Source organism: Argentina silus (genome assembly GCF_951799395.1).
Source record: "Argentina silus genome assembly, chromosome: Y".
Classification (NCBI taxonomy): Eukaryota; Metazoa; Chordata; class Actinopteri; order Argentiniformes; family Argentinidae; genus Argentina; species Argentina silus.
Genome location: NC_139654.1, coordinates 2,015,001 through 2,042,500, shown reverse-complemented (window position 1 = coordinate 2,042,500; position 27,500 = coordinate 2,015,001). Strand labels below are relative to the sequence as shown.

Genomic DNA, 27,500 nt, shown 5'->3' with positions numbered 1-27,500 from the left:
TTTTTGCATTTTAACTAATTTTAAGACTGTCAAAGCAAAAAGTCTGAATATTTCTGTCCATGAGGTATTTTTGTATTTCACTTTTAATAAATGTACTGAAATGTCAAAAATCGTGTTTTCGCTTTGTCATTCTGGGGTATTGTGTGTGGATTGATGGCAAATTCTTTAAATTGAATCCATTTCAAATTTACTCTATAACACAAGAAAATGTGTAAAAAGTGAAGGGGTCTGAATACCTTCAGAAGGCGCTGTACATGTTCTGAACTTCACTTTCCATGTATTCCTTCATTTTTATATAGTAATCATCTAGTACAGTAATATCTATGCATCATGTGACATTGTGAGGGGCAGCCAAGGTGCAGGCTGCTTTTCCCCTCTCTGTCTGTGGGCTGTGGGAGGCATGGCTCCCATGAGAAGACTTCACCTGTCCCCTGCAGTACCGCTCCCTGCCATGGGAGGCATGGCTCTCATGAGAAGACTTCACCTGTCCCCTGCAGTACTGCTCCCGGCCATGGGAGGCATGGCTCTCATGAGAAGACTTCACCTGTCCCCTGCAGTACCGCTCCCTGCCATGGGAGGCATGGCTCTCATGAGAAGACTTCACCTGTCCTCTGCAGTACCGCTCCCTGCCATGGGAGGCATGGCTCTCATGAGAAGACTTCACCTGTCCCCTGCAGTACCGCTCCCTGCCATGGGAGGCGTGGCTCTCATGAGAAGACTTCACCTGTCCCCTGCAGTACCGCTCCCTGCCATGGGAGGCATGGCTCTCATGAGAAGACTTCACCTGTCCCCTGCAGTACCGCTCCCTGCCATGGGAGGCATGGCTCTCATGAGAAGACTTCACCTGTCCCCTGCAGTACCGCTCCCTGCCATGGGAGGCATGGCTCTCATGAGAAGACTTCACCTGTCCCCTGCAGTACCTCTGACCCCCAGAACCCAGACCTCCAGACCCCCAGACCTCTAGCCCTCAGACCTCTAGCCCTCAGATGGGGGCACCACCTGGTGGTCATTTACTAGTATTACAACAACAGAGAGATTAGAATCCAGCCAGTTAGCAATAAGCACTGAATCCTAAAAACCCAGAAATTGAACCTGAAATATTCTTTATAACATAACAGATCTTTTATAATGGAACAGTGTAATAGAACATCAGTGTAATAGAACATCAGTGTAATAGAACATCAGTGTAATAGAACATCAGTGTAATAGAACATTAGTGTAATAGAACATCAGTGTAATAGAACATCAGTGTAATAGAACAGTGTAATAGAACATCAGTGTATTAGAACATTAGTGTAATAGAACATTAGTGTAATAGAACATTAGTGTAATAGAACATCAGTGTAATAGAACAGTGTAATAGAACAGTGTAATAGAACATCAGTGTAATATAACATTAGTGTAATAGAACATCAGTAATAGAACATCAGTGTAATAGAACAGTGTAATAGAACAATGTAATGGAACGTTAGTGTAATAGAACATCAGTGTAATAGAACATCAGTGTAATAGAACATCAGTGTAATAGAACAGTGTAATAGAACATCAGTGTAATAGAACATTAGTGTAATAGAACATCAGTGTAATAGAACATTAGTATAATAGAACATTAGTGTAATAGAACATCAGTGTAATAGAACATTAGTGTAATAGAACAGTGTAATAGAACATTAGTGTAATAGAACATTAGTGTAATAGAACATTAGTATAATAGAACATTAGTGTAATAGAACAGTGTAATAGAACAGTGTAATAGAACAGTGTAATAGAACATTAGTGTAATAGAACATTAGTGTAATAGAACATCAGTGTAATTGAACATTAGTGTAATAGAACATCAGTGTAATAGAACAGTGTAATAGAACATTTATGTAATAGAACATTAGTGTAATAGAACATCAGTGTAATATAATCTTAGTATAATAGAAAATTAGTATAATAGAACATCAGTGGAAACCAAAGGGGACGTTTTCTTTCCAGTGTTAACACTTCACTTAGCAACGTTATGACAACCCAAATGTGCAGACAGGCCTAGGAGACGAGTTAACCTTGACCCTAACCCTGACTCTAACCCTGACCCTGACCCTAACCCTAAACCCTGACCCTAACCCTAACCCTAGGGGATGAGTTAACTTTAACCCTAACCCTAAACCCTGACCCTAACCCTAGGGCTAGTAGAACCATGTAGTTAGGCTCTTCAAACCCACCTCCTCGTTGCTAGGCAACCCCCCCCCTTTTCCCTCCACCGTTCGTATTTTACGACATTTTTTAGAAAAAAATGTTTTATGGAACTCCTTCAAACCACACACTCTCCCCACCCCCTCGTTGCTAGGTAACCCACCATATCCCGTCCCTTTCCGACATTTTCTTTTCCTTTACGACATTCCCTCAAACACACCAACCTCCCTTATTTTACGACATTTACTATTATTATTATTATTATTATTATTATTATTATTATTATTATTATATCTTTACGACATTTACTTCTTCTTTACGAGAGAAGGGGAGACAGACACCATGGAAACCACCACCACCACCGACACCGGCGGCTCCTCTGGTACTCGTAGCGGGTCCTCTGGGACCGTCTCCCCCGGTGGTACCGTCTCCTCTACCGGCTCTGAGGCTAATGATAACGGGGCTAACTAACGAAGCTAACGAATTTACCTACCGAGTGCAGTGTTGACGGGGTGCTAAAGGCTAATGCTAACTGGCTCTAACGAACTGACCGTGTGTGTGTGTGTGTGTGGAAACGCGTCGTGTCATCATTACTCGACATTCCTTCAAACCCACCCCCTCGTTGCTAGGCAACCCCCCCCCCTTTCCCTCCACCGTTCGTATTTGTTTTGAAAAAATATTTTTACGACAGTCCTTCAAACCACACACACACTCTCCCCACCCCCTCGTTGCTAGGTAACCCACCATATCCCGTCCCTTTCCGACATTTTCTTTTCCTTTACGACATTCCCTCAAACCCACCAACTGTTCCTCGTTGCTAGACAACCCCACCCCTCCCTCATTTTACGATATCTTTTTATTATTATTATTATTATTATATCTTTACGACATTTACTTCTTCTTTACGAGAGAAGGGGAGACAGACACCATGGAAACCACCGACACCGGCGGCTCCTCTGGTACTCGTAGCGGGTCCTCTGGGACCGTCTCCCCCGGTGGTACCGTCTCCTCTACCGGCTCCTCCGGCGGCTCTGGGACCGTCTCCGGCGGCTCCTCCGGCGGCTCTGGGACCGGCTCCTCCGGCGGCTCTGGGACCGTCTCCCCCGGTGGTACCGTCTCCTATACCGGCTCCTTCGGCGGCTCTGGGACCGTCTCCGGCGGCTCCTCCGGCGGCTCTGGGACCGTCTCCTCCGGCGGCTCTGGGACCGGCTCCTCCGGCGGCTCTGGGACCGGCTCCTCCGGCGGCTCTGGGACCGGCTCCTCCGGCGGCTCTGGGACCGTCTCCTCCGGCGGCTCTGGGACCGTCTCCTCCGGCGGCTCTGGGACCGGCTCCTCCGGCTCCTCCTCTGGTACCGGTACCCGGACCTCGTTTCTGACCCGGGCCACGACGCTCAACCTCCACACCGGGAACCTCGTCAACCGGAGCCGGCTGAAGAAGAAGTGTCCGTCGTCCCCGAGTGAGGAGGTAAGAAGGGCGGGGGGGGGGGGTCGGGAGGCTAGAGGCTAATGCTAACGGGGCTAACGAAGCTAACGAATTTACCTACCGAGTGCAGTGTTGACGGGGTGCTAAAGGCTAATGCTAACGGGGCTAACGAATTTACCTACAGAGTGCAGTGTTGACGGGGTGCTAAAGGCGAATGCTAACTGGCTCTAACGAACTGACCGTGTGTGTGTATTATGAATGTGATTAAATAAATACTAAATATGTCGTTTTATTGTCATTTTCTGTCTGTCTGTCTGACCTGTTGTTGCCGTTCAGCTCCAGGATTATATCCGCGCCACGCTGTCTCTGACCTGTCTGTCTCTCTATCTGACCTGTCTCTCTCTGTCTGTCTGTCTGACCTGTATGTCTTTTGTTGCCCTCCAGCTCCAGGATTGTATCCGCGCCATGCTGTCTCTGACCTGTCTGTCCCTCTGTCTTATCTGTCTGTCTATCTGTCTGTCTGTCTGTTTCTCTCTGACCTGTCTGTCTGTTGTTGCCGTAGCTCCAGGACTGTATCCGCGCCACGCTGAGTGACTGGTCCTCCGAGACGCCGTCGGCCGGGGAGAAGGTGAGACTCATCCCTCTCTTCTCTCCCTCCCTCCTTTCCTGTCTCTCTCTCTCTCCCTCCTTCCCTCCCTCCTTTCCTCCTGTCTCTCTCTTCTTTCCCTCCTTTCCTGTCTTCCTTCCTTCCTTCCCTCCTGTCTCTCCCTCCCTCCCTCCTGTCTCTCTCCCTCTCTCCCTCCTTCCCTCCCTCCTGTCTCTCTCCCTCTCTCCCTCCTTCCCTCCCTCCTGTCTCTCTCCCTCTCTCCCTCCTTCCCTCCCTCCTGTCTCTCTCTCTCCCTCCTTCTCCCCTCCTTCTCCCCTCCCTCCCTCCCTCCTGTCTCTCTCTCTCTCTCCTTCTCTCCCTCATTCCCTTCCCTCCTTTCCTGTTTCCTGTCTTCTTTCCTTACTGTCGGCGGAGGAGAAGGTGAGACTCATCCCTCTCTTCCTTCCTTCCTTCCTTCCTTCGTCTCTCTCTGGATGCTCCACACACACACACACGCACACCCACACACACGCGCGCCCAGAGGCGTCAATGTTTAGTGAGTCAAGTGACAATGTGTGTGTGTGAGAGAGAGGGAGACACACACACACACACACACACACACACACAGACACACACACACACACACACACACGCGCGTCAATGTTTAGTGAGTCAAGTGACAACGTGTGTGTGTGTGTGTGTGTGGGTGCTCCTGAGACAGGGAGAGAGAGAGGGAGACACATACACACTCACATACACACACACACACACACACACACACTGACACAGACATACACACACATACACACACACACACACACTCACACAGACATACACACACACACTCACACTGTCTGTCTGTCTGTCTCTGACCTGTCTGTCCCTCTGTCTGTCTGTCTGTCAGTCTCTGACCTGTCTGTCTGTCTGTCTGTTTGTCTCTGACCTGTCTGTCTCTCCATCTGACCTGTCTGTCTGTTGTTGCCGTAGCTCCAGGACTGTATCCGCGCCATGCTGAGTGACTGGTCCTCCGAGACGCCGTCGGCCGGGGAGAAGGTGAGACTCATCCCTCTCTTCTCTCCCTCCCTCCCTCCCTCCTTTCCTGTCTCTCTCTTCCTTCCCTCCTTTCTTGTCTTCCTTACTTCCTTCCCTCCTGTCTCTCCCTCCCTCCTGTCTCTCTCCCTCCCTCCTGTCTCTCTCCCTCCCTCCCTCCCTCCTTCTTTCCTTCTCTCCCTCCCTCCTGTCTCTCTCTCTCTCTCCTTCCCTCCCCCCTTCTCTCCCTCCCTCCCTCCTGTCTCTCTCTCCTTCTCTCCCTCCTGTCTCTCCCTCCTTCCCTCCCTCCTTCTCTCCCTCCTTTCCTGTCTTCCTTCCTTCCTTCCCTCCTGTCTCTCCCTCCCTCCCTCCCTCCTGTCTCTCTCCCTCTCTCCCTCCTTCCCTCCCTCCTGTCTCTCTCTCTCCCTCCCTCCCTCCTGTCTCTCTCTCTCCCTCCTTCTCCCCTCCTTCTCCCCTCCCTCCCTCCCTCCCTCCTGTCTCTCTCTCTCTCTCTCCTTCCCTCCCTCCTTCCCTTCCCTCCTTTCCTGTTTCCTCTCTTCTTTCCTTACTGTCGGCGGAGGAGAAGGTGAGACTCATCCCTCTCTTCCTTCCTTCCTTCCTTCCCTCCCTCCCTTCCTTCCTACCTTCCTTCCTTCCCTCCCTCCTTTACTTCGTCTCTCTCTGGATGCTCCACACACACACGCACACCCACACACACGCGCGCCCAGAGGCGTCAATGTTTAGTGAGTCAAGTGACAACGTGTGTGTGTGAGAGAGAGAGAGGGAGACACACACACACACACACACACAGATAGACAGACAGACACACTCACACAGACACACACACTCACTCACACAGACACACTGTGGGAGCCTGGTCGACAGGCGCAACAGTGGGTCAACCAATGAGAATAGAAACAGGCGGAAACAGGGGTTGCGGTGAAATCAACGTAGGGTTTTATTTCTAAGGTGCGGGGAAAAGGGAGAGGCGAAAGGCAACTCAAATCTTCACCGGGTTGGCGGTTGGTGCTACGGCGCTCCGCCGGGTTCTTCTTGTCGTCAGAGAGAGAGAAAGAGAGACAGGCCAAAGTTAGTGGGATATCGGGTCCCTTTCACTGACCTCTTCCTCCGGTCGGTTGGGGGGTTCCTCTCCGTCTTCCAGGCTTTCTCTCCCGTTTGGCTTATGAGACTGGCTTAGCGGGTGTCTGGTCTCGACTCGTTCCTCCAGCCAGTCTGTCTTCAGCTTGTCCTGGGGAGTTTAAAAGGCCTCAGGATCGCCGAGCTGACTCAGCGCACCTGTGAGCGGTGAGCTGAGTCATCTGATTGGTGGCGGAGTCTCCAGGACATAGAACTGGGATAGTACCTCCCATCCAGCACGACACCCCATGGCTGCCTTTGCCTCCCCCTTGTGGCCACCAGGTGTCTCTGTGGGGCACTGCTCACCGGCTGGGCCATCACAACACACAGACACACACTCACACACACACTCACTCACACAGACACACACAGACTTAGATTAGATTAGATTAGATTCAACTTTATTGTCATTGTGCAGAGTACAAGTACAGAGACAACGAAATGCAGTTAGCGTCTAACCAGAAGTGCAAAATAGCAGAAAGTGCAATGAACAGTATTTACAGGTAGTGCAATATGATATAGTATAATATAAGCAGTATAATATAGCAGTGCAGTATAGCAGTATGTGAGTAGCAGTAGCACTTAAGATAAACAAGCAAATAACTACTACTTCGCAAACACACACACACATGCCCAGAGGCGTCAATGTTTAGTGAGTCAAGTGACAACGTGTGTGTGTGTGCCCCTGAGACAGGGAGAGAGAGAAGGAGACACACACACACACTCACACATACGCACACTCACACAGACAGACACACACTCACACAGACACTCACACATACACACACATGCCCAGAGTCGTCAATGTTTAGTGAGTCAAGTGACAACGTGTGTGTGTGTGTGTGTGTGTGTGTGTGTGTGTGTGTGTGTGTGTGTGTGTGGGTGGGTGGGTGCTCCTGAGACAGGGAGAGAGAGAGGAAGACACACACACACACACACACACTCACACACTCACACAGACATACACACACTCACACAGACATACACAGACACACTCACACAGACACACACACAGGCAGGGAGACGGGGGGGAGGCAGGTTTGGGGGGGAGGGTTGAACAGGGAGGGAGGGAGGTTCTGCTGAGGTCAGCTAATCTCTCTCTCTTTCTCTCCCTCTCTCTAGTTCGACTAGTCTGGTCTGTCTCTAACCTGGACTGCTCCCCCCTCCCAGGCACGCCTGGCTGTCTTTCTGTAATCTGTCTGTCCTGAACCTGTCTGTCTCTCAGACCTGTCTGTCTCTCCAGGAGTCTGACGTCCTAGACTGTTCCACCCCCCACGCGGCCGAGGCCATCACGCCTGTCTGTCTCTCTGTCTGTCTGTCTCTAACTTGTCTCTCTCTCTCTAACCTGTCTGTCTGTTTACCTGTGTCTCTCTCTCTGACCTGTCTGTCTCTCCAGGAGTCTGACGTCCTGGACTGCTCCACCCCCCATGCGGCCGAGGCCACCATCATGCTTGTCTGTCTCTCTCTCTCTGACCTGTCTGTCTCTCTCTCTCTAACCTGTCTGTCTGTTTACCTGTCTCTCTCTCACCTGTCTTTCTCTAACCTGTCTGTCTCTCCAGGAGTCTGACGTCCTGGACTGCTCCACCCCCCAGGCGGCCGAGGCCACCATCACACCGGAGGAGAGGGAGGAGCTGAAGGTGTCTGGTACGCTACGACAAGCTAACGCAGGCTAACGCTACGCTAATGCAGGGTAAGACAGGTTAACGCAGGCTAAGACAGGCTCACGCACGCTAACACACACCACGATAACACATGCTAATAAATGCTAGTGCATGCTAACACCGGCTCACACGCACCACGATAACACACGCTAACCCAGGGCTAACAAACGATACCAGCCCATGATTACACACGACGCGACCACACGTTAACACAGGCTAACAAATGACACCAGCACATGCTAACACAGGCTAACCTAGGCTAACCCACGCTAACGTTGTCGTTGCAGTCAAGCTGTTCCTGTGCGAGTCGGACCAGTCGTCCATCAGGCAGGCTGTCGACATGGGTGAGTCCTGCCTGTTTGTCTGTCTGTCTGCCTGTTTGGCTGTCTGCTTGTCTGTCTGTTTGTTTGGCTGGCTGGCTGGCTGTCTGCCTGTCTGTCTCTATCTTTACCTGTTTGTCTCTCCCCTCCACAGCCTGTCTCACCCTCGCCCTGTCGACCAGGAGGACAACATCCCCCCCCCCCCCACACCCAGACCCTCTCGGACCTCTAACCTGTCTTTCTCTCCCTAACCTGTCTCCCTCCCCCCCAACAGCCTGTCTCACTCTCGCCCTCTCCCAACTCGACTCGGTCATCCTGGCGCCCGCCCCCCCCCCCCCCCTCCCCGGGGGCCGACCACGCCCCCCAGACCCTCTCGGACCTGCAGCCGGCATGGGTTTTCTTGGAAACGCTGGTGGCGTCCGGGAAGGTGGTCGCCATCGGGACGTCGGACCTGGACAAGGGCCTCCTGGAGGAGCTGCACAACTGGGCCCAGGTGGGTGTCTGTCTGTCTTTCTCTGGCCTGTCTGTTTGTCCTGGACGGTGTGTGTGTCTGTCTGTCTGTCTGTCTCTCTCTCTCTCTCGCTCTATCCCTGACCTGTCTGTCTGTCCTGGACAAGGGCCTCCTGGAGGAGTTGTACGACTGGGACCAGGTGGGTGTCTGTCTGTCTGATCTGTCTGTCTGTCCTGGACAAGGGCCTCCTGGAGGAGCGCTACGACTGGGCCCAGGTGGGTGTCTGTCTCTGTCTCTGAACTGTCTGTCTGTCTGTCCTGTGCTGGGGGTATCTGTCTCTCCCTGACCTGTCTGTCTCTCTCTCCATGTCCAAGGTGAAACCCCACCAGTAACCAGGTCAAACTGAGTGCGTACGCCAACTGTCTGTCTCTCTTTCTCTCTCTCTCTTTCTCTCTGTCCCTGTCCTGTCTCTCTCTCTCTGTCCCAACCAAGCAGTTAACAGTGTCTGTCTGTCTGTCTCTCTCTCTCTGTCCCTGACCTGTCTGTCTGTCCCTGACCTGTCTCTCTCTCTCTCTCTCTCTCTCTCTCCCCCGTATCCAAGGTGAAGACCACCAGTAATCAGGTCAACCTGGCGTCCTGTTGTGTGATGCCCCCCGATCTGATGGCCTGTATGTCTCTCTGTCCCTGACCTGTCTGTCTCTCCCTGACCTGTCTCTCTCTCTTCCGTATCCAAGGTGAAGCCCACCAGTAACCAGGTCAACCTGGCGTCCTGTTCTGTGATGCCCCCCGATCTGATGGCCTGTCTGTCTCTCTGTCCCTGACCTGTCTGTCTCTCTGACCTGTCTCTCTCTCTCCCGTATCCAAGGTGAAGCCCATCAGCAACCAGGTCAACCTGGCGTCCTGTTGTGTGATGCCCCCCGATCTGACGGCATATGCCAAGCAGGCAGGGGTCCAGCTACTGACCCACAACGACCCCAAAGGTAGGTGTCTGTCTGTGATCTGTCTGTCTGTGATCAATTTGTCTGGGGGTGTCTGTCTGTCTGTCTCTCTTTCTCTCTCTCTGTCCCTGACTTGTCTGTCTCTCTCTGACCTGTCTGTCCCCCCTCTAACCTAACCTCCCTCTTCATCTGAGCTGTCTGTCTCTCTCTGACCTGTCTCTCTCTCTCCCTCCCTCTCTTTCCATGTCTGTCTCTCCCTCTAACCTGTCTCTCTCTCTCTCTCCCTCTCTTTCCATGTCTGTCTCTCCCTCTAACCTGTCTGTAACCTAGGTTAAAATAGCCATAAACAGATACTTGAATAAATAACAGTAAAAATATTTCTGAATAAATATTCTGACATTAGAAATAAAAGTCCATGATTTAGTCTAATAAATAGGATTAAAAATAATTCGTTTCAATATTGATTTTTACAGGAAGTTTTGTCACTTAAACTAGTCAGCCAATCAGAATGGCTGTTTGCAACTTCCTTTTTCATTGAGAATGCTAGTCAGAGACGAAGCAAGTTGAGCGAAAGCTAGTGGAACTAACCAGTGAGCAAAATAACAGCAAAACCGAGTGAAAACGTTTATTTTCTTTGATTTGAAAGTGTTTTATGTTGTATTCTGTCTGCAAAGGTAGACTGTGGTTTATTTAGACATTATATAAGAGAGTAAAACCGTGTCTTATCCGGAGCCACGCTCCCGCTGGCGAGCCTCCTACATTCTTGAGAAGAACCATCGGATCATCATCACGTTGCATCCACAAGATTCATCTACATTCTGGAGAAGAACAAGGACTCTTTCATCGGATTTGCGGTAGGACTGTGTAAAGCCTTCGTTATTTCGTTGCAAGAGGATTCGTTTGGACTTTAATTTGCGGTAAGCGTGGACTCAATGAAAACTAAGTTCGCACGTGGCATTCGCTGGACTGTTTCGCCTGGTTGCTAGCAAGGTTGAATTCGTTGACCGTTGCATACGGTCTATGATTGAATTGCATTGTTGCCTGAAAAGATTGATTAGCATTTAACTTGATACTTGATAGTTATTCACTATACGTTCATAGCCTTGATGTTAATGTTGAATGGTGAATGTTTTAATTGATGTTTGATGGTATTATTGTTATCCTACTGGTTTCATGCTAATGCCAAACTGATTTTGATTTTGTTTCTGAACTCGCTAAACATAGTAGCTCACTGGTTTATATTGCTAAAATAGGAGATTAATACTTGATACTTGATTCTAAATAGGCCTAGTGAAAATATTGATTTAATGAAGATTTAAAAGATCTTAATGATACTTAGATAGAATAATCTTATGGAAAAGTAAGATAGCCATTGAACTTAAAATAGTTAACTATTGAAATTAGAAATCAAATAGAACTTTAAAAGAAACTTTAACCGAGACTTCACTTTAGAAATATTTTCTTGAACTGAGAGACTTTGTTTTTCTTGATATTCCTTAAAGAAGAGGTTTATTATTGACCCATTTGCATTTAGATGCAATTGTTTTCAGTATTCAATGTATGTATGTGTAATGTAAACTGTCTTATGGTACCAATTTTCTACTTCTAACTTTTTCTACAAATGTGTATAAACAAGCCGGCATTTAAAACTTACTTGATGGTCTGTGGTGTGTCTGATTATTATTTTGCTATTATTACTGTTTTAACTACTACTGCTCCCTACGAGCCTAGTCACTGGTCCTAACATAGCATACTTATCTACAACTCGAGGTAAGTGTTACATGTCTCTCTCTCTCTCTCTCTCTCTCTCCTTCCAGAGCTTATCTCGGCGGCGGGCTTCCAGGAGGCGCTGTCTCTCTCTCTCTGACCCGTCTGTCTATCTGTCTGTCTTTGACATGTCTGTCTCCCCTCTAACCTGTCTCTCTCTCTCTCCCTCCCCCCTCTCCCTCTGAGCTGTCTGTCTGTCTTTGACCTGTCTCTCTCCCCCTAACCTGTCTTTCTCTAACCTGTCTGTCTCTCTGTCATCTTCCAGAGCTCATCACGTCGGCGGGCTTCCAGGAGGCGCTCCGTGAGAGCGCGGCGTTAGCAACGGCGTCCCACGGCGACCCCGACCGCGACCGCTGTGACGCGGCGTCGGCGTGGCGTGGCGCCTCCGCTGGGTCCTGCGCTACGCCATCATCGTCAAGAGCTGCGGCATCATCAAGGCCAAGGGCTACCCGGTCCACGCCACCCGGGTAGCGTAGCGTAGCATAGCATAGTCTGGTGTAGTCGAGGCTAGCATAGTGTAGTGTAGCCTTAGCATAGCATCGTGTAGCCTTGGTTAGCCTGGTTAGCGTAGCGCGGACGACACCTTGGTTAAGTTGAAAGACTTAGCTACGGTTAGTAGCTAAGTCACATGTATGTAATGTGATGTCATGTATGTAATGCTTATGGAGTTGATGGTGGATTAAATCTGTTCCATCAGTTTTCCAGCGACTGACAGAGAGCAGAAACACGCTGCATGGCGCCATCTGTTGGTCGACTGTCGACAGCACAACACATGAGGCCAATGGAGGAAAGCAGAACCATGTGAGAAGATTTCCTCTTCAGTGGTTGAACCTTTCACACATCTGGCACTCCGGATTGTTTCAGCAGCGTAAAAACAAAATGCATTTTTAAATGTTCCAATGTATTTCTATGGGACTGTTAGGGATAGGAATGTATTTCTATAGGACTGTTAGGGTTAGGAATGTATTTCTATGGGACTGTTAGGGTTAGGAATGTATTTCTATAGGACTGTTAGGGTTAGGAATGTATTTCTATGGGACTGTTAGGGTTAGGAATGTATTTCTATGGAACTGTTAGGGTTAGGAATGTATTTCTATGGGACTGTTAGGGTTAGGAATGTATTTCTATGGGACTGTTAGGGTTGGGAATGTATTTCTATGGGACTGTTAGGGTTAGGAATGTATTTCTATGGGACTGTTAGGGATAGGAATGTATTTCTATGGGACTGTTAGGGTTAGGAATGTATTTCTATGGAACTGTTAGGGTTAGGAATGTATTTCTATGGGACTGTTAGGGTTAGGAATGTATTTCTATGGGACTGTTCGGTGCCAACATGTTTGACAACATGGTAAGTTAGTGAGTTTCGTTTCTAGGCACACTAGATCGTATCCAGGGGTAATAGAACATTAGTGTAAAAGAACATTAGTTTAATAGAACAGTGTAATAGAACATTAGTGTAATAGAACATTAGTGTAATAGAACATTAGTTTAATAGAACAGTGTAATAGAACATTAGTGTAATAGAACATTAGTGTAATAGAACAGTGTAATAGAACATTAGTATAATAGAACATTAGTGTAATAGAACATTAGTGTAATAGAACGTTAGTATAATAGAACATTAGTGTAATAGAACATTTATGTAATAGAACATTAGTATAATAGAACGTTAGTATAATAGAACATTAGTGTAATAGAACATTAGTGTAATAGAACATCAGTGGAAACCAAAGGGGACGTTTTCTTTCCAGTGTTAACACTTCCCTTAGCAACGTCATGACAACCCAAATGTGCAGACAGGCCTAGGAGACGCTGAGAAAATCACCAGGACTCCACTGCCCTCTCTGCAGAGCATCTACCACCGCAGAGTCCACAGGAGAGCCGCCTCCATCCTCAAGGACCCCACCCACCCCCAGCACGGACTGTTCACACTTCTACCCTCAGGCCGGAGGTACAGAAGTGTTAAATGCAGGACCACCCGACTGAAGAACTCCTTCTTTCCCACTGCCATCAGGCTCCTAAACAACCCATAGGAGATTAATATAACCTTACTACCTCAAATAACTGAATTTTCCAGTTTGCATAATTGCACTGCTACATTTGCACTGTTTTATTATTATTATTGCTGCTATTTTATTTTATGCCTTAAATTTTGCTGTCTTGTACATTTGTTTAGTATATATTGTATATTCTTTAGTATTGTATATTTTACATTGGTTGGCATTCTGCGGACAGCAAAGCAAGAATTTCATTGTACAGGGAAACATGTTTTCTACTGTGCATATGATAATAAACACTTTGAATCTTGAATCTTGAATCTTAACCCTGACCCTGACTCTAACCCTAACTCTAACTCTAACCCTGACCCTGACCCTAACCCTGACCCTGACCCAAACTCTAACCCTAACTCTAACTCTAACCCTGACCCTGAACCTGACCCAAACCCTAATCATAACCCCAACCCTAACCCGAACCCTGGGACGTTCTCTGTCTCCTTGCAGTAATCTAGAGCAGGAGTCCCCAATTACCGGGCCGCGGACCAGTTTCGGCCGTGGATCATTTGGTACCGGGCCGCACAGAAAGAATAAAAACATTTTAATTTGTATTTTATTTCCATTTTATTGACTATCGCAGTCTGCAGGGTGTTTGAAAAATGACCACTTCCATCTGTGCCACTTTTCCACACTTCTCAGTCGCAGTTTTTTTTCCATGCACCGATAAATGAAGCCCACAAGCTAACCCAGCAAAAATGAGTAAAAAACAAACATTGCTGGAGAGATTCTTTGAAAAGGGGGAAAGACTCTATGATGAGACAGCAGAAGACTCCTAGACTGCCAAAAAAAAAGAAAGCTGCATTTAAAAGAAAATACCTAAGAGTCCTACTTAAATTACGGGTTCATCGCAACAGGTGATTGACATGCCCCAAGCCCGCTCTGTATAATATGTGGCGACCGGCTATCCAACGAGGCCATGAAGCCTTCAAAACTGCTTCGCCACGTAGAGACCAAGCACCCTGCATTAAAAGACAAGTCTTTGGTGTTTTTTTTAAATAAAAAAACATGAACACGAAGGACAGAAGCAATTATTGAAGGCCACCACATCATCAAATGTGTCTGCACTGAGAGCATCATTCTTAGTGGCTAACCGCATTGCCAAGGCTAAGAAGCCCTTCACTATTGGTGAAGAGTTGATCATGCCTGCCGGTAAGGACACTTCGGGTGTCACTGTCTCCCATCACCCCTAGATGGGACCGTCTCGTTGCAGGGAAACAAGCTCAGTGCTCCCACTGATTCTGTATTATGGTGAGTTGAGTCACTTTTACATTATAAATGTAATAATTAAATGAATAATTAAATTATATAATATGCACTTTATTGTGTTTTGTTATTCGCGTGATTCTTTCCCCCCCGGTCCGTGGAAAAGTAGTCTTGCATGAAACTGGTCCGTGGTGCAAAAAAGGTTGAGGACCGCTGCTCTAGAGCAGGAGTGCCCAACCAGTCGATCGCGGTCTACTGGTAGACCCCGGCCTGATCCCAAGTCGATCACGAGGGGTGTAGGAAAAAATGAAAAAAAAAAAGTTTTTTTTATGTGTAACTGTAAACTGTTTTGTTTTGTTGTAGTTATGCGTCGTTGGATATGTTTTGTTTTGTGTGTGTGTGTGTGTGTGTGTTATATTTTGTATTAAATGTACACTACAGCCTATCATGAGTCCTTGCCTGCGCACCCTATCAGTCTCTTAAACACGTCCACAAAAAAAAAAAAAGTAGGTCACGTTTAACCTACTGTAGCGCGAGACATGCATGATAGTAAGTTGACAGCTGTCAACAGTAGCTAGCAGCTAGCGATCAGAGCGGTTACGCACTCCTAAACTTTAACATGTCTGAGGGGAAACGAGCCAAGACCTACCATTTTCACCCTGAATGGGAGGAAGATTATTTTTGTGTTTATTCTCATTCAAAGCCTGTTTGTTTGATCTGCAATGCAACGGTGGCGTTGGCAAAGAAAGGGAATCTGGAGCGGCATTTTAAAACGGTACCCGGGAGCTACGAGAGGGATTTCCCTGCAAAAACGCCTTTACGCGCCACAAAAGTGCGGGATTTGAAAGCACAGCTTGCAGCACGGCAGTCAATCTTCACCAAACCGAAGACCCAGGGTAAGGCCGCAACTATTGCTTCCTATCGCGTCAGTCACGTCCTTGCTAAACACAAGAAGCCATTCAAAGACAGCGATATTGTGAAGGAAGCCTTTCTCGAGGCAGCGGATAGCCTTTTTGACGACTTTAAAAATAAAACCGAGATCGTGAAGGCCATTAAAGAAGTGCAACTCTCCCGCAATACGACTACAAGGCGATGTGAGGGAATGGCTGTGGATGTGGAGGAGCAACTGAGGAAGGATATTGACGCGTGAGTGCTTTTCCCTCCAATTTGACGAGTCGACTGATATGGTGGATGTGGCACAATTGTGTGTTTTCATCAGGATGGTTTTTGAAGACATGAGCGCCAAGGAAGAGCTACTCACCATTTTGCCATTAAAAGGACACACCAGAGGTGAGGATATGTTTAATGCTTTCATGGGATTTGTTAGCGAGACAAAACTGCCGCTCTTCAAGCTGATCTCCATCACAACTGATGGGGCGCCTGCTATGATTGGCCGCACCAGTGGGTTCATTGCAAAGAAAGTGAATCTTTCCCAGATATCCTGAATTATCATTGTATAATTCACCAGCAAGCGTTGTGTGGAAAGATTTCAAATATGAAAGAAGTGATGGATATTGCAATGAAGATTGTGTGTTCAGTTCGGGCCAGGAGTCTGCAGAGAAGGCTTTTCCGTGCTCACTTGGAGGAGAATGATGCTGAGCACACACGCCTTGCAACCAGCTCCTACACTCCTGACTACGAGAAGCTAGCCTCCTCCTCCCAGTGTCAGGTCTCCCACTAAGGTAGGAAGTGATTTCCTTTTTTCAAACTCAGAGTGTTACGTTCCCACTCCTACATGTGCGTTTCCTTGTTGTGTTTTGTGTTTCCTTCTGTTTTTCCCTTACCCTGTCACTCTACATTCAGGTGTCCGTCAGCAATTGGCCATTCGTCCCCATCAGTCATCACTGTTCCTGACCAATCAGAGGGCTGTCCGTGTCCTTTAAAAGCTCCGCTGGACTTCCCCTCGGGAGTCAACCCATTTTCACCGTAGTCTTGTGTTTGCTGTCGACTCACTGTTGCCTGGTTGATCGAAACCTCCGACGTACTTGTTTACATCTAGTTTTCTTTTGTTATATTTACGTCATTGTTTACTTATTGTTTTTCTCATAATTTGTCTGTCTGTTAACTGTACGCCATAGGGGTAAGGTGAATAGGTAAGAGACCCATGGGTTTACATTTCCAACACGTAGGCTCACCTCTGTTACAATTCACCAGGTTAGGAGTGGGTGCCGCCCCATGTATGTTCTAGTCTAGTGTAGCATAGCACTTTAGCATAGCCCTGATAGTATAGCTTACTATTGCACTAGTTTAGGACATCACTTTTGTTTATGATTTCTTTGCTTTGGCACCGCTCAAAAAAAGTTCCCTTTTCTCCTTGGCGTGTGTCTTGTGTTGTGTTTTCCCTGAGGAAACAAATAACTGTACATAGTTGAATTGTGGTTTGTGGTTGTTTAATTCCTACAATAAGTCTGATGTACTACCTTTTTGTTGCGACTCCTCTACCGCCCCTAGACGTAGACGAGTTTTCATCTGGAGTCGTAACACAGAGATCTACCTGTTTTGTATCTGGTTTATTTTTCTGTTTGGTTCATATTAAGGTCAGTTATGGCTATTGCTCATCATGCAGATTGGCGTGTGTGTGTGTGTGTGTGTGTGTGTGAGAGAGAGAGCGGGTTTGTGCTACAGCACACTATGCAAACTGGCAACTGTGTGAGAGGAATTTGTCTGTGTGTGTGTTTGAGAGAGGGAGGGTTTGTGATGTGATGTCTAGTGGTTGTGTGACAACAAGAAAAAGTGTTGTGAGGTTAGTTACTGCAGGCTGGAAACGATGTGTGTGGGTTTGCGATGTTGACACTGGACTGGTAGATCTCGGGAGGTTGGCGACTTGAAAAGTAGATCTTGGGTCAAAAAAGGTTGGGCACCCCTGCTCTAGAGGAATTAATTGCCAGCAGAGGGCGCTGCTGTTAAATGTCAATAGTGGCAGAGAGTTTTTCATGATCATTATTTCCTTTTTCTTTGAACAGTTGAGATGATCCCATCTAAGGCTGTTAACAAGGACTTCACCATATATCTGACAGAGAGACGTCTCATCCATGGTTTAGGGTTAGACCAGGGGTGGGCAAACTACGGCCCGCGGGCCACATCCGGCCCGTTTGTCTTTTTAATACGGCCCGCCGAAGATTGGTACAGATTTGAGGGTTGAATATTAATTAAATTACTAAACTGCATTCATTTGACCTTGTCCTGTAATGCCTGGCATTCCACCAGGTAGCGCACTAAGGGGCAGTCATACATTGAGTTGATTTTGCGGAGCCCGGGCTACTCTCTGTTATTACTCTGCTACTGTTCTGAACCCATCTGCAACAATGAGTTGGCCAAAGAAAAGAAAAGTCGACAGTGAGTGCAGAGTGTTTAATAAGGAATGGGAAACTAAATACTTTTTCATTTAAGTCCGGTCAAAGGCTGTATGTCTTATTTGCCAAGAAACCGTTGCGGTTTTAAAGGAATACAACATCAGCCGTCACTTTTCCACCAAACATGCTAATTACGCTAACAACCAGTCAACGCAAGAACGGACAGCTACCGCTTTGAGGTTGGCAGCTAGTTTGCAGGCTCAGCAAAACACCTGTATCCGACAAACTGCCATTCAAGAATCAAGCACGAAGGCAAGTTATTTGCTGGCATTCAAATTAGCAAAGACCAGCAAGCCTTTCTCAGAAGGGGAGTTTCTCAAAGAGTGCATGGTAGAGACAGCAGGTATCTTGTGTCCTGAGAGCAAGAACAAATTTGAAAAAATGAGCTTATCACGCAGGACAGTGACTCGCCGTGTTGAGCTAATTGACGAAGACTTAGCTAGCAAGCTAAACAAAAAAGCGGAGTCATTTACATTATATTCCTTGGCACTGGACGAAAGTAATGACATAAAGGACACCGCTCAGCTTGTCATTTTTATCAGAGGGATTAATGACAATTTTGAGATAACGGAGGAGTTTTTGGCCATGGAATCCCTGAGGGGGAAAACGCGGAAAGAGGACTTGTATGACAGCGTGTTGGGGGTCATCAAGAGGCACAAGCTACCTTGGAGTACACTCGCCAACGTTACCACAGATGGATCGCCAAATCTGACTGGAAAAAACGTCGGGCTGCTCAAAAGAATCCAGGAGAGGGTGAAAGAGGACAACCCTGAGCAGGAGGTAATTTTCCTACACTGCATAATCCACCAGGAAGCACTGTGTAAATCCGTATTGCAGCTTGACCACGTAGTGTAGCCAGTTGTAAAACTTGTTAACTTTATTCGAGCGAGGGGACTTCAGCATCGTCAGTTTATTATGTTTCTTGAAGAAACTGACGCTGATCACCAGGACTTGCTTTACCACTCTAATGTCCGCTGGTTAAGTTTGGGGAAAGTATGAGTGAAACGGCGCCACAGGAGTTGCAGTTGGAACTGATTGATCTCCAATGTGACACCGTCTTAAAGGAGAAGTTCAACTCTCTTAAACTGGATGAGTTTTATGCTTCATTAAGCGCAGCCAAATTTCCAAACATCCAAAAGATGGCACAGAGGATGTTGTTTGGCTCTACGTATGTGCGTGAACAGACTTTTAGCGTGATGAACACCAACAAAGCACCCCACAGATCCCAGTTGAGTGATGAACACCTCAGATCTGTTCTGAGAATTGCCACAACAAAACTAACACCAGACTTCGATGCACTGGTCAAAAAGGGTGATCAACAACACTGTTCCCGCTAAAAGTAAATGTAAGTATTAACCCTATATTTTTTATGTTTATGTTTGATATGTTTATCATTTTTGATATATGTTTTATGTTTGATATGTATGCATCTGGTGCTGGCCCGGCCCGTCTGTCAAATTTTAAAAGTCAATGTGGCCCCTGAGCCAAAAAGTTTGCCCACCCCTGGGTTAGACTGTAGCTCCATCCTCTCATTCAGGACAGCCCAGGCCTCCTTCTTTCTCTCCTGCAGTCTAACCATGACCTCCATCCTGGTCTCTCCTGATCTATGTCATGACTGATGGGGTTATGGTTGGTAGAAGACATGGATTATCAGCTTCTGATGCATGGATTGAGTAGAAGCAACAGTACAACAAATGATTTTCATTAAACCTAACCCCTAACCGTATGTTTATATATATATCTAACCTAACCCTATGTATGTGTGATTTAGTCCAGGACTAGGCTAGTTCATGTGTACTTAGCCTGTGCTAGTAGAAACATGTAGTTAGCCTGTGCTAGTAGAAACATTAATGTGTAGTTAGCCTGTGCTAGTAGAAACATTAATGTGTAGTTAGCCTGTGCTAGTTAGTAACGTTCATGTGTAGTTTGCCCATATGCCTGAACTCGTAGAATAGAATAGCTTTTTTTTTCTCAGGTGGAATTACAAACGTCTATCCTTGCTGCAAAGTCCGTTCAACAAGTCATATTGTTGTAAAATAAACCTGTAGTACATTTTGATTAATGGAGATGACAGCAGGAGTTCCCTTTATAAAGCCTTTATTACAGACAACAGAGAGAAGAGAAAATGACTTGAGTTTGAGCTGGTCCACTTGGCCTGCTGGCCGGCCGGGTGCTTCAGGGAACTCAGATACACAACACCACAACACCACCCTAACCTAACCTAACCTTAACCTAACCTTAACCTAACCTAACCCTAACCTTAACACAAACAGGCTTCCACATGTTTGTTAAAGTTACACATATAGTCAGAACGGTCTTTTACTGTTCTGAATTACTGATTAACACACAGTTATCATATATATATATATATATATATATATATATATATATATATATATATATATATATATATATATATATATATCAGACTATTACTCTTAGCAGTAGGTTTTTAAGCATTATCATTAAAACATTCAATCACTTGCCTTTTTACTTAAATCTAAATCTTCATTGTCCGAAGCAAACAATGGAATAGTATTCTCTTCCTGATGATGCCTTTTTACCGGGTGACCTCATTCTTTTGACATCTCAAACTTAATTTAAAATGTTCTTAAACACCAAATATTCTTACTTAGTTCATATTCTTTCAATGCCAAACATTCCTTCATATTTTAGTTTGTATTCTCAGACATTCAATGTGCAAATTCAAGTTTGGATTTAACTTGCCTGCCCCCATGATTGATAGATTAGTGCTTACATTAAACCAGCTACTATTATTATAATAATGTCTTGTCAACCCTCACACCATCATCATAAACTTCACATCATAACAGCAACCTTCATTCAATACCAGTTAGCATCCAATCAAAGTTTCCTTCTGCATTTTACTTCCTACTCTTTGAAAGTCAATCCATTTCCTCATCTTCCAATCGATACTCTCAAACTTTCACTGCAAACATGAAGGCCACTGTTGCGTTGCATGTTCATATCCATATTTCCCGCCCTGATCGATCGATGCAATGAACACAGACAGAGGAAAGCATCCCTTCAGAAACCCCAGACACCGAGATAAGATTCAGTTAAAGGTAGACTCAGCGATATGATGTCACCGCATGGTCTGGTCAACATGGTGTCAGAGCGTGTTCTTTTTATTAAGGATAAGACACACAACTTCTTACTTTTAGCTATTTTATTGATGTCAAAATTTCAGGCTTGTACAAGGACCACTTTTGGCAAGGAAAATCGCAGTCAGCAAGCTGTTAATCTGTAACCAACCCTCTAAAAATGGATGGATTCTAACAGTCACGTAAAGCAGTAACACAAATGATGTGATTGGCTGTTTGGTTGGGGAGAAGCCGTGGTTTAGACTTGGCTCTCCCTTGTCGGTGCACGGGCTGGTCCCGGCCCCTTGGCACACGATTGGTCCCGTCAGCGGAGACAGCGCCCTGCTAGAGAGATAACACACCTGCTCTGGTTTGTCCCTCCCTAGTCTGGTACTTTTCCACTACAGCTTTTTGTGTAAACATGTGTTGCAACATCCATCTTGATGGCCTGGCTTGACGTCTCCATGTATTAATCCAACGTACCATGGGACTACTGCTTGATCCATCTCTCATTTATCAACAGGCCACCACATTAGTAAATTTAGCACACTGCAGTAATGTATTTTTCATTTAGCAAAAATAAACTCTATTTATAAAAATAATTTCCCAACAACGATCTGGTACAGTCTGGTAAACACGGTCTGGTAAACACAGTCTGGTACAGAGAGTAACAAGCTTTTTTGCAGGGTGCCTTCAAAACATGTAATTGCATATGTTAAAAACACATTAAACTAATGATGTGAAACAACATTCCAGCTCCAAGCAGAAAGAAGGAATGTCTTATCGGCCGGTTTAATGACTAACACCAATGGAAAAAGAAGATTTTGGAAAATACCTCTAAAAAGCAAAACATATTTCAAAATTCAAAAGAAAAGATGTCCTTATAATATAATATAATGAAAAATCAATGCATATCAAAATAAGGAAACAACCGATGAAGCAAAAATATTTCTGAATACAAGTAAAAGCATAAGTAAATAACATTGTTGTTCTATGCTAACATTGGTTTTATTCAAGCAAAGCTAACCTTAGACCTTAGTCTAACCTTACAAAGCAGAAAACATCCTTCGAAATATAAAAAGCATCAAACCCTTTTTCTATGATAAAACAACATTCATTTTCTTAAAGGGGCAATCTGGGATTCAAACAACAACAAAGCGGTCTCCCCACCGGCTGAGGGATGGGGCTAGAGAAATGTAACCTCTCAAATTCAGAGACGGAGCGATGGTTGAAATAACTGACCATCCATGAGATTTTAAATGGTTTTAACCATGTTAACTTCATGATGGTTTTAACATGTTCACTTTATGATGGTTTTAACATGTTAACTTCATGTTATGAAGCTGTAAAGTGTTTGTTAACAATGACATTGTTTACAACAAGTAAAACAACCTGATATTTTGGGTTCTGATTCATATTTTGGGGTCAGTTGAAGTCAATTCATGAGGCATTTATAAGTCATATTCCTCAAGACTCAATGGCTATCCTGTATATCATTCATTTATGAGTCCCAACATGGATGTACCAATCCCAGATTGCCCCTTTAAAGCTGAGCTAAAATAGCTTTCATGTCTTGTTGCTGGACGTTCAGTTACTCCTGAGGATCCAAATCTGACATCATGATGACATCATTGCTTGGCTTCTCTTCATCAGGCTGAGCTGTTCAACACAGGAATAAAATAACATGATTTTGTATCATTACTGATATTAAATAAAATGTGATATTCAATTAAACGCTGTTTCTTTTCGATTGACTGACTCAAGCCTCTCTGTGTGTCATTCAAGACCAGGTAGTTACCATGGTGATGAACTCACTGAGGCAGCAGAAGCCCTTGTTACCACATAGTTACCTCAGAGTTTCTTAGTAAATACTGGCTAATTACCAGTTAGAACCGGGCTATAAAATAATATACGTGATCCTAGCAACGCGAACCTAGCAAGGACAGCTGTCAGTAACGCTAATCTATAACTGCGTGGTGATTGGTCAGAAATGTATCCCCACATGGGACAGGCGCCATCTTCCCCGTCTCTGTCAGAACCAACAGTGAATCAAGGGAGAGGCGTATCTCTAGTTTATACAATCTCTGGTCATATTCACACAACCAGAGGCAACGTTCCCATTCTAACACCAGAGGGCAGTGTTCCCATTCTGACAGCAGAGGGCAGTGTTCCCATTCTGACACCAGAGGGCAGTGTTCCCATTCTGAAACCAGAGGGCAGTGTTCCCATTCTGACAGCAGAGGGCAGTGTTCCCATTCTGACACCAGAGGGCAGTGTTCCCATTCTGACACCAGAGGGCAGTGTTCCCATTCTGACACCAGAGGGCAGTGTTCCCATTCTGACACCAGAGGGCAGTGTTCAATGACCCTTAGGAGGGTCAGCGAGCTGTAGTGTAGTGTAGACAGGGGAGTGTTTAGGATGGTCAGCTAGCTGTAGTGTAGTGTAGACAGGGGAGTGTTTAGGAGGGTCAGCTAGCTGTAGTGTAGTGTAGACAGGGGAGTGTTTAGGAGGGTCAGCTAGCTGTAGTGTAGACAGGGGAGTGTTTAGGAGGGTCAGCTAGCTGTAGTGTAGTGTAGACAGGGGAGTGTTTAGGAGGGTCAGCTAGCTGTAGTGTAGTGTAGACAGGGGAGTGTTTAGGAGGGTCAGCTAGCTGTAGTGTAGGTGTAGACAGGGGAGTGTTTAGGAGGGTCAGTTAGCTATAGTGTAGTGTAGACAGGGGAGTGTTTAGGAGGGTCAGCTAGCTGTAGTGTAGTGTAGACAGGGGAGTGTTTAGGAGGGTCAGCTAGCTGTAGTGTAGTGTAGACAGGGGAGTGTTTAGGAGGGTCAGCTAGCTGTAGTGTAGACAGGGGAGTGTTTAGGAGGGTCAGCTAGCTGTAGGTGTAGAGGGCAGAGGGTTCTTACCTGGAGCCCTGCAGCATTTCACCACCAGTACGATGGTCACCAGCAGGTAGGGGAACACCACCAGTAAACTACACAGCAGCCTGGGCAGAGACATGAAGACCACTGGAGGTGGTGTTGGAGTTGGAGTTGGAGGTGGAGTTGGAGTTGGAGGTGGAGTTGGAGTTGGAGTTGGAGGTGGAGTTGGAGTTGGAGGTGGAGTTGGAGTTGGAGGTGGAGTTGGAGTTGGAGGTCGAGCTGGAGGTCGAGCTGGAGGTCGAGGGTGAGGTTACGGTGGAGGGTGAGGTGGAGTTGCAGGTGGAGGTAGAGGTAGTGACAGAGGTAGAGGTAGTGATAGAGGTGGAGGTGGAGATGCAGGTGGAGGTGGAGGTGGAGGTGGAGGTGGACGTGGAGGTAGAGGTGGAGGTGGAGGTAGTGATAGAGGTGGAGGTAGAGGTAGTGATAGAGGTGCAGGTGGAGGTGGAGATGCAGGTGGAGGTGGAGTTGGAAGGTGAGGTGGAGGTGGAGGTAGTGATAGAGGTGGAGGTGGAGGTAGAGGTAGTGATAGAGGTGCAGGTGGAGGTGCAGGTGGAGGTGGAGATGCAGGTGGAGGTAAAGGTAGAGGTGAAGGTAGTGATAGAGGCGGAGGTAGAGGTAGTGATAGAGGTGCAGGTGGAGGTGGAGATGCAGGTGGAGGTGCAGGTGGAGATGCAGGTGGAGGTGCAGGTGGAGGTGGAGGTGGAGATGCAGGTGGAGGTGCAGGTGGAGGTGGAGGTGCACATGCAGGTGGAGGTGGACGTAGAGGTGGAGTTGGAGGGTGAGGTGGAGGTGGAAGTGGAGATGCAGGTGGAGGTGTAGGTGCAGGTGGAGATGCAGGTGGAGGTGGACGTAGAGGTGGAGGTGGAGGTAGTGATAAAGGTGGAGGTAGAGGTAGTGATAGAGGTGGAGGTGGAGATGCAGGTGGAGTTGGAGGGTGAGGTGGAAGTGGAGGTAGTGATGGAGGTAGAGGTAGTGATAGAGGTGCAGGTGGAGGTGGAGATGCAGGTGGAGGTGGAGATGCAGGTGGAGGTGGAGGTGGAGATGCAGGTGGACGTGCAGGTGGAGGTGGAGATGCAGGTGGAGGTGGAGGTGGAGGTGCAGGTGGAGGTGGAGATGCAGGTGGAGGTGGAGGTAGAGGTAGAGGTGGAGTTGGAGGGTGAGGTGGAGGTAGTGATAGAGGTGGAGGTGGAGGTAGAGATAGTGATAGAGGTGGAGGTGGAGATGCAGGTGGAGGTGCAGGTGCAGGTGGAGATGCAGGTGCAGGTGGAGGTGGACGTAGAGGTGGAGGTGGAGGTGGAGGTGGAGGTGGAGATGCAGGTGGAGGTGCAGGTGGAGGTGGAGGAGGAATCAGAGTTAGGACAGGTTGGTATTATTGGAGGTCATGAATAAGACGTCATTTTGGTAGAAACAGTCATCCAGTAACTTGACCTCTGACCTGCGTAACCCTAACCCAACAATCCAGAGGTTGAGATTTTCTACAACCACATTTTCTGAATGAGACTCAGAGACACCAAACGACTGTAGAACTGAACAGCTTCCCCTTACTCTGACCCCCCCTGACCCTAACCCTAACCCTAACCCTAACCCTAACCCTAACCCTGACCCCCCCTGACCCTAACCCTAACCCTAACCCTAACGACTGTAGAAGTGACAACAGCTTACCAGTCACTGTGATGTTGACAGCATTGCTGTACTCTCCTGACCCAGACTCACACCAGAACACTCCACTGTCATCAGTGGATACAGAGGGGAGGAGGCATGTGGGTCCAGTTGATGATTTAACAGAGTAACACTCTGACAGCCTGGAACGCCTTCTGAACCACAGCCAGGAACCCTCTGTGAAGCTCATCACTCTCCATCCAGTAGAGCTCCCCTGCACCTCACAGCTCACTGAGACAGAATCACCAGGGTAGAACTGAGATCTGTTGGGACTGACGGTCAGAGAGGCTGGAGGAGAGAGGCCTGGGAGAGAGAGAGAGAGGGGGGGGGGAGAGAGAGGGAGGGAGGGAGAGGGAGAGAGAGAGGGGGGGAGAGAGAGGGGGAGAGAGAGAGAGGGGGGAGAGAGGGGGAGGAGAGAGAGGGGGAGAAGAGAGAGAAAGGGGGAGAGAGAGAGGGAGAAGAGAGAGAGGGGGGAGAGAGGGGGAGGAGAGAGGGGAGAGAGGGGGAGGAGAGTGGGGGTAGAGGGAGAGAGAGAGAGAGGGGGGGAGAAAGAGAGGGAGGGAGGGAGGCGAGAGAGAGGGGGAGAGAGAGAGAGGGGGGAGAGAGGGGGAGGAGAGAGAGGGGGAGAAGAGAGAGAAAGGGGGAGAGAGAGAGAGGGAGAAGAGAGAGAGGGGGGAGAGAGGGGGAGGAGAGAGGGGAGAGAGGGGGAGGAGAGTGGGGGTAGAGGGAGAGAGAGAGAGGGGGGGGGGAGAAAGAGAGGGAGGGAGGGAGAGGGAGGGAGAGAGGGGGGCGAGAGAGAGGGGGAGAGAGAGAGAGGGCGGAGAGAGGGGGAGGAGAGAGAGGGGGAGAAGAGAGAGAAAGGGGGAGAGAGAGAGAGGGAGAAGAGAGAGAGGGGGGAGAGAGGGGGAGGAGAGAGGGGAGAGAGGGGGAGGAGAGTGGGGGTAGAGGGAGAGAGAGAGAGAGGGGGAGGAGAGAGAGGGGGAGAAGACAGAGAAAGGGGGAGAGAGAGAGAGGAGAAGAGAGAGAGAGGGAGAGAGAGAGAGAGGGGGAAAGAGAGAGAGGGGGGAGAGAGGGGGAGGAGAGAGGGGAGAGAGGGGGAGGAGAGTGGGGGGAGAGAGAGAGAGAGAGGGGGGAGAGAGAGGTGGAGAGGGAGAGAGAGAGAGGGGGGGAGAAGAGGGAGAGAGAGACAACAAAGACAGAGAGAGAGAGAGAGAGAGAGTGACAGAGGGGGGTCAAAGTTCAGACTGAGACAGGGTCATAGTTCAGAGTTGAAACAGTCCATCAGTAACTCACCTGCGACCCAGAGGAGCTGAGGAGAGCTGTAGTCTGTATAATAGACTGGGTCTCCTCTCCCAGCTCTACATCTATACACCCCTGTGTGACTCAGACCAACAGGACTGACAGAGTAGGAGCCTCCAGCCCCACCCTCACTGTCTGGTAGCTGCTTATAGGAGTAACCCCATCCATCGTACACCTCTCTGTACCAGTAGAATGTCCAGCCTGTAGACGAGTCTCCAACCTCACAGCTCAGAGTCACTGAGTCTCCAACATTCAGCCACCATGCAGGAGACGCACTCAGGACAGGACGGGGAGGAGCTGTAAGAGAACAGGTGTGAAAGTGTGGAATTGTAAAGTGCAAGAACACAAACGCTGTCTTTGACAAATCTATTATTATTTTTATTGTTTTTACTCTTTCTTTGATAAACGGAGGGACACAACAA

The 27,500-nt window shown here is 47.4% G+C and overlaps 1 protein-coding gene and 1 pseudogene across 9 annotated transcripts in view; both read left to right on the top strand.

Annotated features, from left to right (window-relative positions):
• The window catches only part of LOC310823887 (NLR family member X1-like), a 168,794-nt gene that overhangs the window by 18,331 nt on the left and 122,963 nt on the right, over window positions 1-27,500 (top strand). Inside the window, exon 11 of one of the 8 annotated variants that reach the window (XM_083696804.1) lies at window positions 1-101. This exon is cut by the window's left edge and continues 1,100 nt beyond it. The exons of the other annotated variants lie outside the window; for them this stretch is intronic. The gene's annotated coding sequence lies outside the window, so the exon portion shown is untranslated. Of the gene's footprint in view, window positions 102-27,500 lie in introns of those variants that run through there. 8 annotated transcript variants of the gene reach the window in all.
• LOC310823601 (glutamate--cysteine ligase regulatory subunit-like) lies at window positions 3,524-11,590 on the top strand (annotated as a pseudogene). Its single transcript has 7 exons — window positions 3,524-3,643; window positions 4,164-4,229; window positions 7,916-7,997; window positions 8,302-8,358; window positions 8,609-8,827; window positions 9,651-9,765; window positions 11,541-11,590. The product of its transcript is annotated as a glutamate--cysteine ligase regulatory subunit-like (transcript).